The 17,283-nt window shown below is 44.3% G+C and overlaps 1 protein-coding gene across 1 annotated transcript in view; it reads right to left on the reverse strand.

Moving 5' to 3' along the window:
• HAPLN1 (hyaluronan and proteoglycan link protein 1) overlaps positions 1-6,009 on the reverse strand; it is a 61,103-nt gene extending 55,094 nt beyond the window's left edge. The window contains exon 1 of the mRNA XM_041471104.1: positions 5,782-6,009. The gene's annotated coding sequence lies outside the window, so the exon portion shown is untranslated. The remainder of the gene's footprint in view (positions 1-5,781) is intronic.
• Positions 6,010-17,283: the final 11,274 nt, after the last annotated feature.

The raw sequence follows: 17,283 nt of genomic DNA on the forward strand, positions 1-17,283 counted from the left end.
TCACTGAAATTTCAGTAGGAAAACCACCACACATCCTGTAACGTTATTTTTCTCTGATATGGTTCTTATACATCTTTTGACTGGGCCCAGCCCTCCAGTGTTTTCATATTTTTCACTGTGCTTTTCCTATTTCTAGGCAGTATTATTTTTGTGTGGCTCGGGGGTGGTTTTCTTTTTTGCCTGAAAATATGTTTATGTGAAAAAACCCAACCAAACTCAACCAGCAATCACATAAATATATTGGAGTGCAGCACGTTAATGAATAGATGGTAGTTTCAGCTGGATAGTTTGGGAAGTTATTTTGGCAATGAAAGTTCTTTTTCCTACATTAACCATGTCCTTCTTCCATAGGTGCAGCCCTTGGTTCCTCCACTCTTGCAGAGTTTTGCTTAATGCTTTATGGACATCACCTTATAGGTACTCACATCTATAAAATCTGAGCAGATTTGCAGTTTGGAGCTTTATGAGCTGCTTCCTGATCAGCCACGTGTGTTTGCAAACAGATGAAAAGTTTTATTCACTGAGGCCTGTTTGAGTTTCTGTTGATTTCACCCAGCCACTGACGTGAGTAATGTTGGTTATCTGTGTTTTTTTCTGGACCAGAATCTCCCAGAGCAGAGGATGCACACAGGCTGCCACTTCTCCCTGTGTGCAGGCAGCACTGCAGGAGATTAATTCTGAGCACAAAAAGTAGATTTAGGGATTCCTCGTGGCACAGTTCACTAACACTTGGTGACACAATTTAGGTACCAGCTGGGTTATCAGGTACCGTGGCACAGGCAGTGCAAATTAACATAAGGCATGCAAAAACCTCTTAATATACCCAGGGCAAAACTGATCAAACCCAAATTTGAGCTATCTCTAAATAACCCCATGGCAAAGGAGCTGGAACTAGATCACGTTTAAGTTCCCCTTCCAACCCAAATCATTCCATTTTTCCAACTTTTCCTTCTTTTTGCACTGGAGCAGTTTGAAACATTTTTTTTTTTCTTACCACCTAGGATTTCTGTCAAGCCCATTTCCATTTTAACCTGCCCACATTGTCCTTCTATTAGATATATTCCCTTGTATTTCCTTGCTTAAGGTAATTAGAAGATGTTATTAATGGAAAGATCTCTCAAGATAATGGTCTCCTGCAGTAAGGCAAATGCCAAGATGACATTTTTTTGGAGCAAGACACATTTATCTAGGGACATTCTCCTGTCTCATGCCTTATTTTTTTTTTTTTTTTCTGCTATGCCAAGCCATTAATGATGCAGATTTTGCCCTGATGTGCCCTGAAGTGGCAGTGGCTCTGTGTGCCAGTGGAAAACTTGGAAAACTTGGTCTCAGGAGCCTTGCAGAGACCCTCATTAATGAGGTTTGTGTTTTTTCTCCCTGTGATTCTCAGCACCAGGCTGGGCAGGGCTGAAGGGAAAGGTAAAGCCACCTATGAAGCACAGGGCTGAGACAATTAGCTCATTTGCTGCTGTGATATTTTGCCTTCCTAGTCTGGAATTCATAAACTTTTCCTGATTAATGGAAAAGCAGGCTTCAGCCATTAACTCACAATTTTGTTAACAACCTCCTGTGGCAATATTTCATGGGAGCCTTGGGAAGAAAATGTTCCAGGGCAGCCAGTGCAAGCTACTGGTGGGGTGACTTCTTCAGGCATGCTTTAAATGTTTTGTTTTTGTTGTTTCTTTTTTTTGTTTCTTTTTTTTTTTTTTTTTTTTTTTTTTTTTTTTGGTTTGGTTTTGTTTTTTTTTTTTTTTTTTTTTTTTTTTTTTTTTTTTTGTTTGTTTGTTTTTTTAGCTATTGATCATGTTTGAGACGCCCAGCCCATTGTCCTAATCTAAAGAAAACTACAAAAATGTGTTTTCAAAGCTGACAGAACGAGAAGGACACAGGAACTGTCTGTTCTGCTGAGTCTGACGTTGCCATTTGATTTCCTGCTCAGTGACGAAAACCAGGAGAAAGTTCAGCACAGGGATCTTGAATTTGCCATGCATTTCAATAACTCTTTGCTCCAGTAGCCACTGTGGCACTTATTTTAAAAATAAAGGATCAGAACCATGCATTCATCACCTCGTTTGGGTGATGTGCAGTGGAAGCTGTGCTAATGGTGAAATTTTAAAAAAACTGAGGAATTAGAAGCCTGTGAACTGCCCAGATTCCATAAATCCCGTCACAAAGTACATCCAGATGCATGTTTGCCTGCTTAAAACTTTGTCATGGATGGGATAATTTTTAGAGGAATGAGAACTGACAGCACCTGAATACCTACCACTGAATAAACAATCTTTATAATGGTTAAATAAACAATTTTCCTTTCCCCAATAAAAAAGACAATTCAAGCTATGAGTGTGTCTGACATCTGAGGAAGATGGAGACAAACAGCAGGTGAAAAAAAAGAAGAACAAAGAAAAGGTTTATGACCTTTTATCAGATATTAGAGATAATAAATTTTCTTCATCTATGCTTATCATTGACACAATATTCAGGAAAAAACACAAAGGGGGTTAAGAAAAGCACATCCTATGCGACCAAGGACTTTTGGAAGGATCTTTCAAATCCTGGCTGCTGGACACAGCTTCTCCTGACACAATATTTGTACAGAAATTTCCCCACTCGTACACTAATAGCGCAGCCCACCAAAGTGATTGTTAAGTTGTGGCTTTTTTCCTTGACTGAGTGGTTTAAAAAGTCTCTGCTAATAGATGCTAGTGGCAAATTATCAACAGAAGCCAAAGTGATTTTTGTCATATCTAATGGGCACTCAAAACACCGAGACAACCTCCACTAAAAATATAATTTGGAATTACCCCAGAAAAAACAACTGACTTTGGTTTTTAATGATAAACGCGAATAAAACTAACCACTCAGAGTTAAATTGCACCTGGATTAGTTACAGATGTTGTGAATTTAGGAAAATTCGGCCAAGAGACTCGGCAGTTTCCACTAGGTGGCATCCAGTGACCGCGTTTGGGCCGCCTTATCTCCACAAAACCTCATTCATACGGCAGATAAAGACCTGCATTATTAATTTATACCGCTGCATCCACTCTACACCTAATATTTGTTTAGCCAGCTGCTTCCTCTAATCCTCCTTAAATACCATTGATTGAAATCCTAAGTATATTCAGAGTTTTTACTTTTTTTTTTTTTTTTTTTTTTTCCCTTACCCCAAAGAACATTTTGTTACCTACAAGTTACAAGCTGCCTTTTCAGGCGCAGCACTGTGTGCTACAGTTCCTACCAGTGGAGACAGAATGTCTAATACTTCCTCACCAGCAACAGAAGCAGCTTGTCATATGAAAATAACTTTTTTTTTTTTTCCCCCCCACAAAATTTTTCATTTCCATAGAGTTCCAGCAACGAAGTACACCGCCAGGTTTACAATGAAACAGAAATGCTAAATATTTCAACTTCCAGGAACGGTTTAAGCATTGCTTCGGTGAAAAAGCAAATGAAAAGCAGAAATCATTAATTCCAGTTTTCGCACCTTAATCCTTGCAGTGAATTGGAAACCTTTTAATGTATTTAAATGTAAGCAATTGCAAAGTCTCTCCCCACCTGAGGATCTCAGAACACCTTTTAAGGGGTGGTCCATACTGCTTCCTGATTTTTTACTGAGTGGCAAGGAGGTGAAGTGACTTCATTAAGCATTGATAACTGTCCTTTTGGCTCCAGGCTGTGACAAAAATATTCCTTTTAATCACATATCAGCATCAAAATCACAAATGTTGGGGACATACTGTAGAAAACTGTAAACCCTTCTTACCAATGTTACAACAGAAACCAGTTTCTCCATCCTTTCCTGAAACCTTTTCTCCCTCTGCCCCAAGCCTTTGTACTTCTCTAGGGTTTTGTTGGGTTGGATTTTTAGGGTTTTCTTTGTTTTTTTTTTTTTTTTAGTATTTTGGGTAGTTTTAACCAGGCTCAGTGGCACTGGGAAGGAACTAAAGCCCCTGGGTTTGGGATGAGAGGATGCTGCGCTGTGGATTGTGCTGTGAGCCTCTGGCAGGGGCATGGCTGTGGACAACACTTTTCTTCCTGATGGGCTTTCTTCCTCTTTCTTATGGGAATCTGCTTAGACATCCAGGAATCTTATTAGGAAGACTGGTTTCCTGGTTTTTTTTTTTTTTTTTCAGAATTTCAGTGAGGACTGGCAGTCTTCACTATTACATTTACTTTTTTGGGGGGGTTTAACTTGTAAAAGCTGCTCTCCACATCTTTCCCACCCTACTTCACTTTAAAGTGTTGAAAACCATCACAAACTGGTCTCTTTTTATTGTTTTGGGGTTGGTTTTTTTTTTTTTTTTTTTTTTTTTTTCTGGTTCCCTCCTGAATTCTTGCTCCTTCCCTTTCCCCTGGGCAGGTGTAGGGGTTGGGATCTCAGGTGATGCGCTCAGAACAACTTTGCTGAGCTGCGCTTTACAGGACTGAGCTTTTGTGGCCTCACCAGACCCAAAACCCCAAGAAAACTGGAAAAACTCATGCCTGGGTGTGGCACGAGGGCTTTGCCTCCTGCATGCCACATCTTGGCACTGCAGATCCCTTCCTCACAGGAGCCAGCGGTGATTTTGCTGATTGTGATCAGCAAAATTTCCCCACCTGTCTCTAGAAGCCGTGTTTATTGAGAGGGTCTCAAAAAACTCAGCCTCACATCATCTCTGTCAACTTCCACACCATACACACTCCTGACAGAACAACAGGGCTCCTTCCAGAGTTCCTTCTTCCCACATTCAGGCATTGAAACAGGCATAAATACAAATTCATTGCTGTTCATCACCCACATGACACCAAGCACCGACATATATGGCAGCACTTTCTGCCCTGAAAGACCCCAGCAGCAATTAAACCCTCACTAATTATACACAAACAGCAATAAACCTCCTTAATTCAAACACACAAAAAGCTTTCCAGACCTTGCTATCTAAACCTACCACACAAGGAGTTTTGCCATGAAAAAAAAAACCCGTTCTGAATGGCACCTTTCTATGGGTTTGACCCCAAACCCCAAATAAACGGGCAGTAAAATGATGCAGCTATCAGAGTCCTGGACCAGCTCATGTGCAGCTACATCTGTAAAATGCTGAGGCATCCCAACTTTATCAGTGAGTGGAGATGGAGCAGGAACCTGTGCCAAACCTTATTCAGGCTTCCCTTGACAATAAATAGCCAAATATGACATCAGTATGCAACATATCACATCTTATCAAAATCCTCTTGCTCCCAACTGGATGGGCAGCACTTTGTGCAGATTCTGCTTCCAGCCCTTGGAATGTTTTTCTCAGTCAACCATGCTCTTTTCCCCTACGTCCTGAAAACTTCTAAAAGCATCTGGATGGATGGAGAAATACTTAAAGGACAAAACAAAAAAAAAAAACCCGAACAATAAGCAAAAAAGAAAAAAATAAAAAAAAAAAGACAAATCTCTGTGAGGAGAACAATCCCACAGGAGGAAGCCACAGAGCAGCAGTATACGACTTTTTGTCTTTCTGCAGTTGCAACATGATCCCTGCTTTGGTAACACAGAGCGCTTAAAAGTCAAAGACACTGAAGTTAGCCAGTTTCAATCCGTCTTTCACCCTCCTCGCCCCCCGCCTCAGCTGCCAAATTAGAGCTCCCAAAAATCCCTCCAGCGCAGGCAGCCCCGCAGCTGATGCCACAGGCGCTGCTTGCGGCGTCCCCGTCCCGCTCGGAGCAGCAAAGCAGTAAAAAAAAAAAAAAAAGCAAAAAACTTTCCCAAAAGTTTGATTTGGTTGTTTTTTTTTTTTTTTTCTCCTTTCCCTTTACCTTGCGCAGAGCTCCCCGCGAGTTGAGATGCTCTCGGGACTCTCCAGCAGCTGGGAACGAAGCGCAGGAGGAAGTTTTTGGTGCTCACCTTAAGTCAGAGGGTGTGCGTGTGTGTGCGTGTGTGTCTATGTCCCGAGTGTCTCTTTGTGGCTCTGGGTGGCAGAGGACCTGATCCAGGGAAGAGAGAGCCACTTTCTCACCGAGAGGAAAAGAAAAGCAACACGTCATGAGTTAAGTACGCCTCCAAGATGTCTTAATTACAGCCCAACGTGCTCCCATTCAGACCCCAGGAATGAGAGGGGAAAATAAACCCACAGGCTCGCGGTTTTCCCTGCGGCTCACACACCCACCCCCGGAGCCCCCCTCTCCCTCCAGGTCCCTGTCCTCGCCCCCCGGGTCCTGCCCGCCCAGACCCGCGCCTAAAAAAAGCCTCTCTCAACTCCACGCAAGTCCTGAGCTAAAAACTACACGCGACTTTAAGAGGAAAGAAAAAAAAAAAAAAAAAAAAAAAAAAAGGAAAAAAAAAAAAAGGAGAGAAAAGAAAGAAGTTGGTAGTGTTGCTTATGAAGAGACCATTGAATTTAGGGATTTAGGGTGTGTGACACCCTGAGAAACACGACACTTCTGACAACTTGCCTCCCAGCCCCCGCTCCTTTTTTAGCCCCCGCTCTCCCGTTAACTCCGAGGGAGTGATGCAGGAAAGCCGTGCGGGGGCGGAAACAGCTGGACCCAACAGGATCCCCTTCTGTTTCCCCTTTACCCCCAACTTCCAGTAGAATTATAAACCCAGCAAACAAACCCACCTTCTGTTATCACACCCCAAAACCAGAGCACACCTTGCTCAGGGACCTGGCATCCCTAAATCCCAGCAGCTGTTGATCCCAAGACTTTATGCAACTCCTCAACGCCACCCCAGGCCAAAGTATTCCTCCAGCATCCAAAAATGTCTGGGTTGCTGTCCCCTTCACGTCGTGAGACACACACAGCCCCAGTGGGGTCTGCCAAAATCCAGGCAGTGTGTGGCTTTAACCCCTTAAATGCCACGGCATGAAAAGCACACACGTCAAATCTCACACCTGACAACTGCAGGCAAAAGGTGCGGACGATGTTGCATCCCTGAATGTGTCTAATGTAAAAAAGCAACCAACCAAAACCAAAACCCCAAATCAAACAACAGCAGACGAAAGGAACAGTGTGGGGAAAGGCCAAGCCTTGTCGATGTACTACATGTTGGCAAATTTGGGCTCAAATCATGTTACTTGTGTAAAGCAGGTGTTACTTTACTCCGCTTGAGAAAAACGAGGTTCTTGATGTCTAAATCTCCCAACAGCAGTAGGGAATAAACGTGGAGTTCTTAGCCCCTAAAACTTGCCAGATCAAAAAGCACAGGTGGTCCAGCCAACTCGGTCCTGTGGATTAATTTTGTCCTTTCCCCTTCCCCCTCCCTCCCACCCTCTCCTTCCCCGATGCTGAAGAGAAGAATGCGGCCGTGTCACACCCACTGCAAATCCCCAACATCATTTTCCAGCCGGGGACCCCGCTAAGCTTTTATCATTGTGGGTGTCAAACTCCCAGCCCGCACCATCAAAAGAGGCTCTGCAGCCCATCAATCCTGCCCGATCAGGAAATGCCAGAGCCTGACACATCCTGGTGCCGAGGCACATCTGAGGGGACACCGGGTCCCAGCAGCGTCACCCGGCCGGGGTCACCGCTGCTGCGCCGCGGCGGCGACTTCACAGCACAGCCCACTGGAAGGAAGGAGAAAAGGAAAATAAAACAAACCCCAGGCAAATAAACACGGCTCTGGAATCATGCAGTACCCTGAGATGGAAGGGACCCACAAGGGTCACCGAAGCCCAGCTTCACACGACACCCTGACAATCGCACAAAGAAGGATCAGGGTATCAGTTTGAGGTTATTAATAAAGTTTTTGGGGTGGTGGGTGGTGGAAACACACCAAAAGGCGTGCAGTGCGCTTCTGTGCTGCCAAATAACGAGGTGCAGGTGGCCTCAGGGGAGGTATTCAGGGACCAAGGATGCTCGGACACGGCCGGGGGCTGGGTCCCCATCCCCGGGGCATCGAGCTCGCTCCGTGCCGGGGCACCCCGGGGGTCGGGCGGGGGCTGCCCACCCCCCGAGGGGGCCGAGGGGGTGCAGCGAGCCCCGGGTGGGACGGCACCGGCCCCTCCCGGCCGAACAAAGGGACGTTTCTTCGGGGCGGCCCGCCCGTCCATCCCCGCCTCCCGCCCTCGCCTCCGCCGAGGAGGAAGCGGCCTCAGATTTCAGCAACAGAGGGGCTTTGATGGGGCACGGCGAGAAAACACACCTCCGGCGGCGGGAGCGGGGCCGCGGGGCCCCGCGGGAGGGCGGGAGGAGGGCGGGATGCGGGATGCGGGATGGGGAATGAGGAGCAGGATGCGGGATGGGGAGCGGGATGGGGAGTGGGATGCGGGATGGGAGTGGGATGCGGGATGGGGGATGGGGAGTGGGATGCGGGATGGGGAGCAGGATGTGGGATGAGGAGCGGGATGTGAGATGGGAGATAGGGAGTGGGATGCGGGATGTGGGATGCAGAACACGGGATGTGCGGCGGGATGCAGGATGGGGACTGGGATGGGGAGCAGGATGCGGGATGTGGGATGGGAAGCAGTATGTGGGATGCGGGACGGGGAGTGGGATGCGGGATGGCAACAGGATGTGGGATGTCGGGCTGGATGGATGTGGGATGGGGAACAGGATGCGGGATGTGAAGCAGGATGTGGGGCGGGATGCAGGCAGGATGCAGGAGGCAGGATACGGGGCAGGATGTGGGATGAGGGGCAGGATGCGTGGCGGCGTGCGGGGCAGGATGTGGAGCAGAATGCGGGATGGGATGCAGGATGAGGGAGGGGACGTGGTATCCAGGATGGGATGTGGATGCGGGATGCAGGGAGGGATGCGGGGCGGGGTGGATATGGGGTGGGATGAAGGGTGCGGGGTGGGATATGGGATGCAGAGCAGGATGCGGGGAGGGATGCGGGATGGGGAGCGGGATGCAGGCAGGATGTGGGATGAGCGCCAGGATGCAGGGCGGTGTGTGGGATGCAGGATGCAGGATGTGGGCTGGGATGCAGGATGCGGGATGTGGGTGGGATGCGGGCAGCGGCGGCTGGGCACAGAGCTCCGGGGACACCCGGGAGAGCGGGGCTGGCACAGATTCCCCCTCCCCTTCCCACCCTCGGGGCCCTTCTCGCCCCGCTGTCCCCACCCTGTCACTCCCCACCGTGGCCAGAGCCGGAGCCCCCAGGAGCGCCACGAAAGTGACCAGAAATGGGCATTTCGCCGAGTTTTTTTACTGCCCTCATGCTTCATGATGTTTATTTCCCCAACACTCTTTTTCGGGTTGTTTACTTGTTTTATTTGCAGCGGGTTTGGGCTGAGAGAGCCCATCTACACCCAGAGCTGTGGGGTTTGGGTCAGCAAGGCTTTTAGGAGCCCTATTTTTGGTTTAGAGGCTCTCTTTTTGGTTTATTAGACAGCGTAAACCAAAAGGAACTGCAAAGTGAACCTGTGTGGTTTTCACTGTATTTTTTTTCTAGTTTTAAGTCAGGTTCACATAACTAAGAGGGTGAAACATCACAGAGTCTTAAAATAAAGCCTTCTTGTAAATCTTAAAATTAATTCTTGCGCCTTGTGGAGGTTTGAAGACCAGCTAATGGAGCTGCTGGGTACCAAGAGGATAGATCCGTGGAAAGTTCATTTTTTCCTGGATTTTCCATAGTCATCTTTCAGGCCCTCACAACTGAACATTGCTGAGCAGATGCTGGGCACAGGAATGTCATTTTGGGGCAATATGTGTGTTTTCACATATTAAGTACTAGAGAGATTTTGTTGACCAAAAGCAAACGTTCAAAACAAGCAGAGTGTTAATGATAAGCTTTGTTTGAGGAGAAAAATGCAATTCTGCAGGAGTTTTGGGTTAAACCCAAAAGCTCTGCTCAGCACGCCATGAGCTGCTGCCCTGTCTCAAAGGAACTTGCCTGATTAGCACTCAACAGAGGTTAAAAAAAACCACCCTGATTTCACATAGTTCTGACACTTCTGGAGGCCTAATCTGCATATCTTGATAGTGATGTTTCAGCATCAACCCCGTGGAGGGATTTTTGAGAGATGTGGAGTTAACTCCAGCTGAAGAGCTGCTCCACATGCAGAGCACTGCTCCGTGCACATCCATCATCTTCCAGAAACATTAAATAACCCTATCTATAATAGTGATCAGGGATGTTTATTGCCTTTCTTCCAAGCATAGTTTAGATTTTTTTTCCTCCCTCTCCCAGTGTCTGACCATGAAAGGGTGCAGAGTGAAAGCTGTTTGCTTAAACTCAGCTCAGATAAGATGAATAGATATTAGGTTTGCTTTTACCTAGGAGCACTGTCACGATGGGCAACTTCACAGGCCTGCTGATTATTATTCCTGGCACCTCAGACCCCAGCAACAACTCAAAAAAAAAAAAAAAATGAACATTCAGTATTATTTTGTGAAGGATTTCTGAATTTTCCTTTTTAATATGGTTGCAAAGATGGCATTCTCTTCAAAAGCAAGTATTGTCATTCGTGTTGCACTGGACTACAATGGGAAAACATTTTGGAAGCTCCCCCTGTTGCCACTTAAAATTGGGCATTTTTCAGGCTTTGAGGAGAAGGACACTGGGAAAACAGCACCTAAAGCACAATCTTCCAAATAAACCTAAAAAATCAGGGGAGGAAAAGTTACAGGGGTTTGTTTTCAACAGGTTTATCACTTTGATTTTGCATTGCCCACTTCTTGAGGGACTCATTTTTAAAGCTTTTAAAAGTCCTGCTACCCTGAAATTCTTAGAAATTTTCAAATCACAGTAGTTGGTGCCCATAAAGGTTTTTATTTGGGGGGGGGAACAAGACAAAAAGGAGATAAAACCACAAACATACACAACTGATATAAAAATTAGGGTTCTTTAGTGCCACAGCGAGGTGCATTTAGGACTTGTCAGAAAAATCAGGTGCTAGCAGGCACATCTTCCTGCAGGAAGATTATTGTCCTACATGAAATGCACTTTCTCTATGCTTTTAGGTTCTTAACAACTCTTTTATTGCCTGCTGTGTTCAAGTTTCACCATTATTCTTCCTGCACATGTCTTGCTGATCACTGGTGGATCTGCTGCTGGTCCCCAGGGCACCCCAGACATCTCCTCCTTCCCTCTGCCTGTGGCCACTCACCCTGAATTTCATTTTCAGGGAGGTGCTCACTCTGAATGCAGGAAAAGGGAAGGATTCAGGCAGCAGAACTGAAGCACACTTGATCCCACTGAGGAAGATGTAAGGTAAAAGCTAATACTATGATGAAAAATGTGAGTTATGCACTTCCTCTCCTTGGAAAATTCAGCAGGGTGGACGCTATGAGTCACTGGTACAAAGCTACTGAAATCTGCAGGAGAAAAAAAAAAAAAGGCAGCAGAACATACTCTTTTTATTTATAATTTTTTTTTTTTTTTTCTGGAAACAACCCTAGACATTCATGTAAATTTTTTACTGAAAAAGAATGAAAAACACAGGATATAAATACAAATATGGTGACAAATAAAGTAACACCCATTAAAAAATATTTAATCAAAAGAAAAAATATTAAAAGACTGGTTTTCCAAACTGACCGAAAATAAAGGAAATTATTTTATGCCAGCTGAATAGTCAGCTTTCCATTTGAGATTATTTATAGATTCTCAGTCTACAGAGTTTTCTCCTTTTTTACAAGTTGGGCTTTTTACACTATGAGGTTCTTTTCTTTAGACTGGTTGTCTAAGGTTTCAGTGAGATATTTGTAGCTCTTTAATACTCCTGTCTACATAATCTTTTCCTGTTTCACAGTATTCCCATTCCTAATGCTTAAGAAATGGAACGCCAACAAAAAAAAATCACAGAAAAAAATGCAGATTATCTCTCTCCTAACCTCCTTTTCTCTGGAGATGGATGGATGGGCTCTGCAAAAGGAATTTGCATGGTCTCCATCTTGCCTGATTGTATCAGGAGAATGATTTTCATATAAACACACTTTTGACTCAGCACTTCATCACTCAATCTTTACACAGCCCTCTCCAGAATATTCATTGATTTTTGTCTTCTGATCTGTGTTATCTCTGCCTTGCCCTGGAATCTGATTTGAATTATTAGCACCTTGGGCCGTCTCCAGGCTTTTCTGAGAGTTCTTCTGCTGTTAATTCTGCATCTCACAAGAAGCTGGGCCTCTTCCACGTGCCAGGCTAGGAGTGTTTCCTCTGCCTCTGTAATCTCAAAATGTTAATTAGGTTTCTGTTTTCCCGATGGACCCTGGGGGTGAATTGGTGGGGCAGAATTTGAGAGTGATCAAGAAGCCAAGAAGGAAGAAAATAAGGAAGATGAGGAGCAAGACTTTGTGATGAATAGTGTACAAGCAGAAACAGGAAATTTTCTGCCACCAGCACTCAAGTTAGCAAAATATTTGGCATTTTCACCATACCTTCTGCAGCTCTTACAGGTGTCATGAGTGTTTGTGCTCTGCAGAAACCCCAGAAATGAGAGAGTTTTATTCCATTAGACAGCAGAAATCTGGTTTAGGAAGTGATAAAAGGAAATCATTGAAGGAAATCTTTGAACTGAACAGGTTCAGTAGGGGATAAGATACTTTTAAAGGCAAACTACCAACCTCTGTTGTCTCTGAGCACTGATTTTTCAGGTAAGTTGAAAGGAACTCATCAGTTCCTGTAAATTACTGGATTTTCTCTTTTTTAGTAACACATACGACTGCAATGCCAGCTGAGTCTCAGAAATAGTGACTATCCACTGTGACTGCTGGAAAATCAGTGAACTCTCCCTGTGTGGGAACTGCATCATCCCACAAAGATCACAGGTACCCTCCCACACAGATTAGGTGGCATTTTTCAGCCTGCATGGACATGACTGAATTTTGGTGTTTACCACCACGAACCACATGATTTCAGGCAATTGTGGCTCTCTCAAAACCAGAAGTGAGCCCAAGGAGTGACATTTTCCCATGGAAAACTGAGCCAGTTCCTACTCAGTGTTGGACCACCACCAACAAACTGACTGTGCTACCATCTTCCAAGCCATTCAGACAGAAAAAAACCCCACTTTTTATGACTGAACCACCAGGCAGCCCAAGTCACTAGAAATGAGAATACGACGTTGCTGCCGCATGTCCTCCCAGGCAGCGCCGAAACTCTGAAGATTTTGGCCATTCTTCAAAATGTCCACTGAGCCATCTGAGGGCAGCTTCTAACCAGCTGCTTGTCCCAGTACAACAAGAGGCAGCTCAGCTTTCCAGTGGCAATATTCCCAAGTGCCTGCTCTGCGGGCAGAAGCCGTGCCAGTGGCCTTGGATAACTGGTGTGTGCTCCTGGCCGGCGCTGGGACCTGCTCTGTGCCTCCTGGGATGCTGCTGCAGTGCTTTTCTCCTGGGCTGGGTGGTGCTTTCCGAGGCGTGTGGAAATGTGGGGAGTCGTGGCTACGCTCAAACTGTAGTGCCTCCAAGGATTTCAGCTTTGGAGGAGCTTGGATCGCGGACCCCACGCTCGGCTGCCAGGAAGGCAGAGGACACCAGGGCACAAAACCAGCTGGTATCCAGAGGCAGAGCCCTCAAGGCTCACTCTCTGAGGCCAGCTGGCCCAGGAATGTGTGGCACTGACGCTGTCACACGCTTCAGGGTCACTCTTTGTTAGTGAGTGGCGTGGCCTGGCTTGGCGGAGGCAGCCCGAGGTTTGGATGGGTGAATATTTTTGGCATTCCCACTGCATCCAAAAGGCTGAGACTTACAAGCTGTCGGGGTCCGCTGTCATGTGTCTCTGCCCCGACACGGGGAAAGGTGGTTCTGGGCGGCTGTGATTTCAAAGGATGAGTCTGAACTCTCAGATTTTCGGTCTTCAATCTTGTCAAATGTACTATTCACACCCATAAATGTACTATTCACACCCAAGAAGCTCTCATTTCCTCATACACAGGTTCTTCCCCTTTAGATGGATCGAAGTCAAGCCACCAAACTCTTTTGGCAACATTCCAGGGTTTCCGAGCCCCCCAGGGGCTCCCCCGGTGTCTCTGCACATCCACAGTGGTGTGCTGAGATCCCACAACAAGCATTTACAAGTCAGGAGCTGATCCAGAGACTTCTTTAAAGAGTTACTGGCTCACCCTACCTTATTTTACAGCTTCCATGCTCTGTAAGGAGCTCTTGTATTACACTTAGCAACATGCAAACCCCATTCCTTCTGCATCTGACTCAAACAAGAGACAGGCTTGGTGTCCCACTCCTCCTGGGGAAATTATTAGCACTTGCTCAGGCCCACTGCAGCAGGATTTCCAGCGTGAGCAAAGGAGCACACTATCTAGTCCCAATTATCTGCTCTTTCAGCTGGATATTCCGTGCAGGGAGATGAGGTAACGTGAGCTGTAGTTCTGTCAGTGTGTGACTGGTACACCTCTCACATCTCTGAGCAAGGCACTTCGTTATTTCTGCTTCCCAGGGGTCGTGAGCAAAATTAAAATTTCTGTAGGAACAGATTCCCTGAAGGTCCAGGGTGACCTCTTTTCTAGTTTTTCATGATAGGGCCTCAAATCAAATGCAACAGTTTTCAGTTAACATATTTCATTTGCTGACAGCGTGACATTGTTGGTATTTAGGCTTAAATTCATGTTCTGTCAAATCTCATTAGTTTATTTTAATAAAGATCATCTTGATTGTAGCTCCCTGGCTTCAATTATAGCTAGGATATCTTTTAATAACCATGAGAAGCTCTGATATCAGTTCCTTATTTGAGTACTGCTTTGTGGTTTCTTATGGGATATGCCTCGAATGAGAGGTGTTAACACCTGAAAAATATTTTATGAGAGATGCTTTGTGAAAGGTATCTTAGAGGTTTTTCCATTTGCATAGCTTAAAAGGTGCTTCTGATTGTTGTCTTGAATTCTGCTTAAGGTTTTTGTGTCCTGGATAGCCAGGAATATTTTCTCCAAGGAGTTTAATGGGTTGTCATGAGCTGTCCTGGCAATTCCATACCTACTGTTGGAATTTATTGTGCTGCTGCTTGGAGGTGATGGATAGCATGGTTCCCTGCAAAGGAAGCAGTCACTTTGTCTTTTGAGCCTATTAACACATTTTCTGTGGGGAGGTTTCTGTGGTAATAGAATGCTCCTTTTTTTTGACAGCAGTATTTCTACCTGCAGGTGTGGCTTTCATGGTGGTTTTTTTTGGGATTTGCTGGAATTAAAACTCATTATTTGAGTATACATATATATATATATAGGTCAACACAAATAACTTTGCTTGTCCTCTTTGCAGGGTTTCCATCAGTGTAGCTGAGGGCAAGCTGGATGTAGTTATTCTCATTTCCTGTTTACTTGTTCTTGGAAAAAAATTGTCAAAAAGGGACGAAAACCTTGTCTAACTCGTGACAAGACCCAGTGAATCACTTTTGATACCATCTCGTGATCCCTATCTGGTAGAGTATTTTGAAGTGGAGTCTCTGTCAGTGTAAATACATTAAACATATGCACACATAAGATAGGGCTGCCAAGGACTTAATGAATTTAAATGTTTAGGAGTGCAGCAGTTGTACACTGGGGTGTGTTCGCACCATGACTTTAAATGCTGTTGGTTTTAATTTCTTGAATGATTCAGTGTGGAAAATATTCATCAGGTTATAAAAATGTGTTGACTTTGATCCTTCTTTATTTTCATTTTTGGAAGACTGAAAATCTTTGCCGTCGCAGTAAGTGGAAAATCAATATAATAAGAAAATGATGATTTACCTTTTCATATGGAAATATGTCTTCTGAGCACAGTTAGAAAAAGAGCCTTAAAGAGACCAGATTGAGAGAATTTTTCCTTTTTAAATGAGGATGGTTATTTAAGAAAAACAATTTAAATGGGTGAAAAAATCTTATTCACCAGTGCTGAAATTAACTTCACCTGCATAAATTCAGAGTTATAATCTATGAAACCATTCATATGAGGAGAACCAAATGCTGTTGGAATGCTGAAGTTTCACAGTTGTGAGCTATGCCACATTTCTAAAACTCAAGTCCTACATAGTAAAAGTCTTTCAGCTTAGCCCAGCCTTCCTCATACTTTTGCAATAAATGCAAAAGGCATAACCTTAGCAACATGAGAATTTATCTGCTTTAAAGGGCACATTACTGCTCTGCAGCGAATCTAGAAGAAAAGAAACAGAGTTAAACACATCAGAAGCGGTAAAATAAAATTAAAAATGATGGTGATGAAGCCTTGCTGGCCAAAACACAGAATGAATAGAGGGGTTGTGTCACTTGCAGAGGACACAAACTAAAATAGCAGCTCAGGACATAACCCTGTAGGGCTCCAGCCACAGGGACCCTCACCCTGACCCATAAAGAGGACTGGAGTATTTAAAAAAGGGTTTCCTATCTTCAGAGTCTCTGCTCCTTTCGAGCTGCACCACGAACCATTCACCACAAGCAGCAAATAGCTGGCTGAGTGGGGGATGAACTGTAAAAAAAAACTTAGATTAAAAAAAAAAAAAAAAGCCAAACAAAAAACCCACCCAAGCCAAACAAACAAACAAACAAAAGCTTCTCTCATGCTATTTTGTGTCAGTGAATAATCACAGTGATGCTTTCATAGCATCACAAATAAATACCTAAATGCCTTCCTAAAATACCTAAAAAGCCAACTTAAAAATTTTTGTTTCGTTCGTGCTTGTAAAAATAGTTGCTATGTATATGTGTGTGAACATCTTTTTTTGAGCCTGACAGTATTTCTGTCCCCACCAATGAAGTATTCTGTGGAAAAATGCCACAATCAATAAAAAACCCCTTCTTTAGTTTTTTCCTGTGTCATATACTAATTTTCAGGTGGATCTAATATTACCTTTTTGTCCAATTCTTTGTGCATTATTGGGTAATACCAAGAGAGGTTAAACAATTTGTTTTAGAGTCTTAATTTTCTGTGGGGGGCCTTTGTTACAAGAGAGAACCACCAAAGCAAAGGGTAAAAAGAATTATCCTTCCTCCCAGAAGTGAAAAAATTTTATGGTCACAGCAAACTCTTAAAATAAGGATGAACAATGAGGGCAACATTGTTGTATTTAAGTATTTAGTGAATAATTTAACTATTACAATAGTTTCTTCATGCCAGGAGATTTTGGAGCCCTGCAGATAAAGGCAGCTGTGCAATATACTGACAAAAACCCAGTAGGTTTCTGTTTGAATATTGAATTTTATATTCTTCACATTCCTTTAACATAACAATAAACCAAAATTCTTCAGCCTCTTTTAGTGTTCATCTTGGTTGCAGCTTTCCAGTGTTAGGGACTACAAAGGAAGAGCCTTAATTAAAAAGAAAAATAAAAATCCTAGGTTACGTAGGAAGTTCTTTATTAATTTCCATTTTAGGGAACCAGAACATTATGTTGTTCAAAAATAAGTGTTTATGAGGCATTGGGTGCAGCAGGATTATAAAATTTT

The sequence above is a fragment of the Pyrgilauda ruficollis genome, unplaced genomic scaffold, assembly GCF_017590135.1.
Source record: "Pyrgilauda ruficollis isolate IOZ18807 unplaced genomic scaffold, ASM1759013v1 scaffold256, whole genome shotgun sequence".
NCBI lineage: Eukaryota > Metazoa > Chordata > Aves > Passeriformes > Passeridae > Pyrgilauda > Pyrgilauda ruficollis.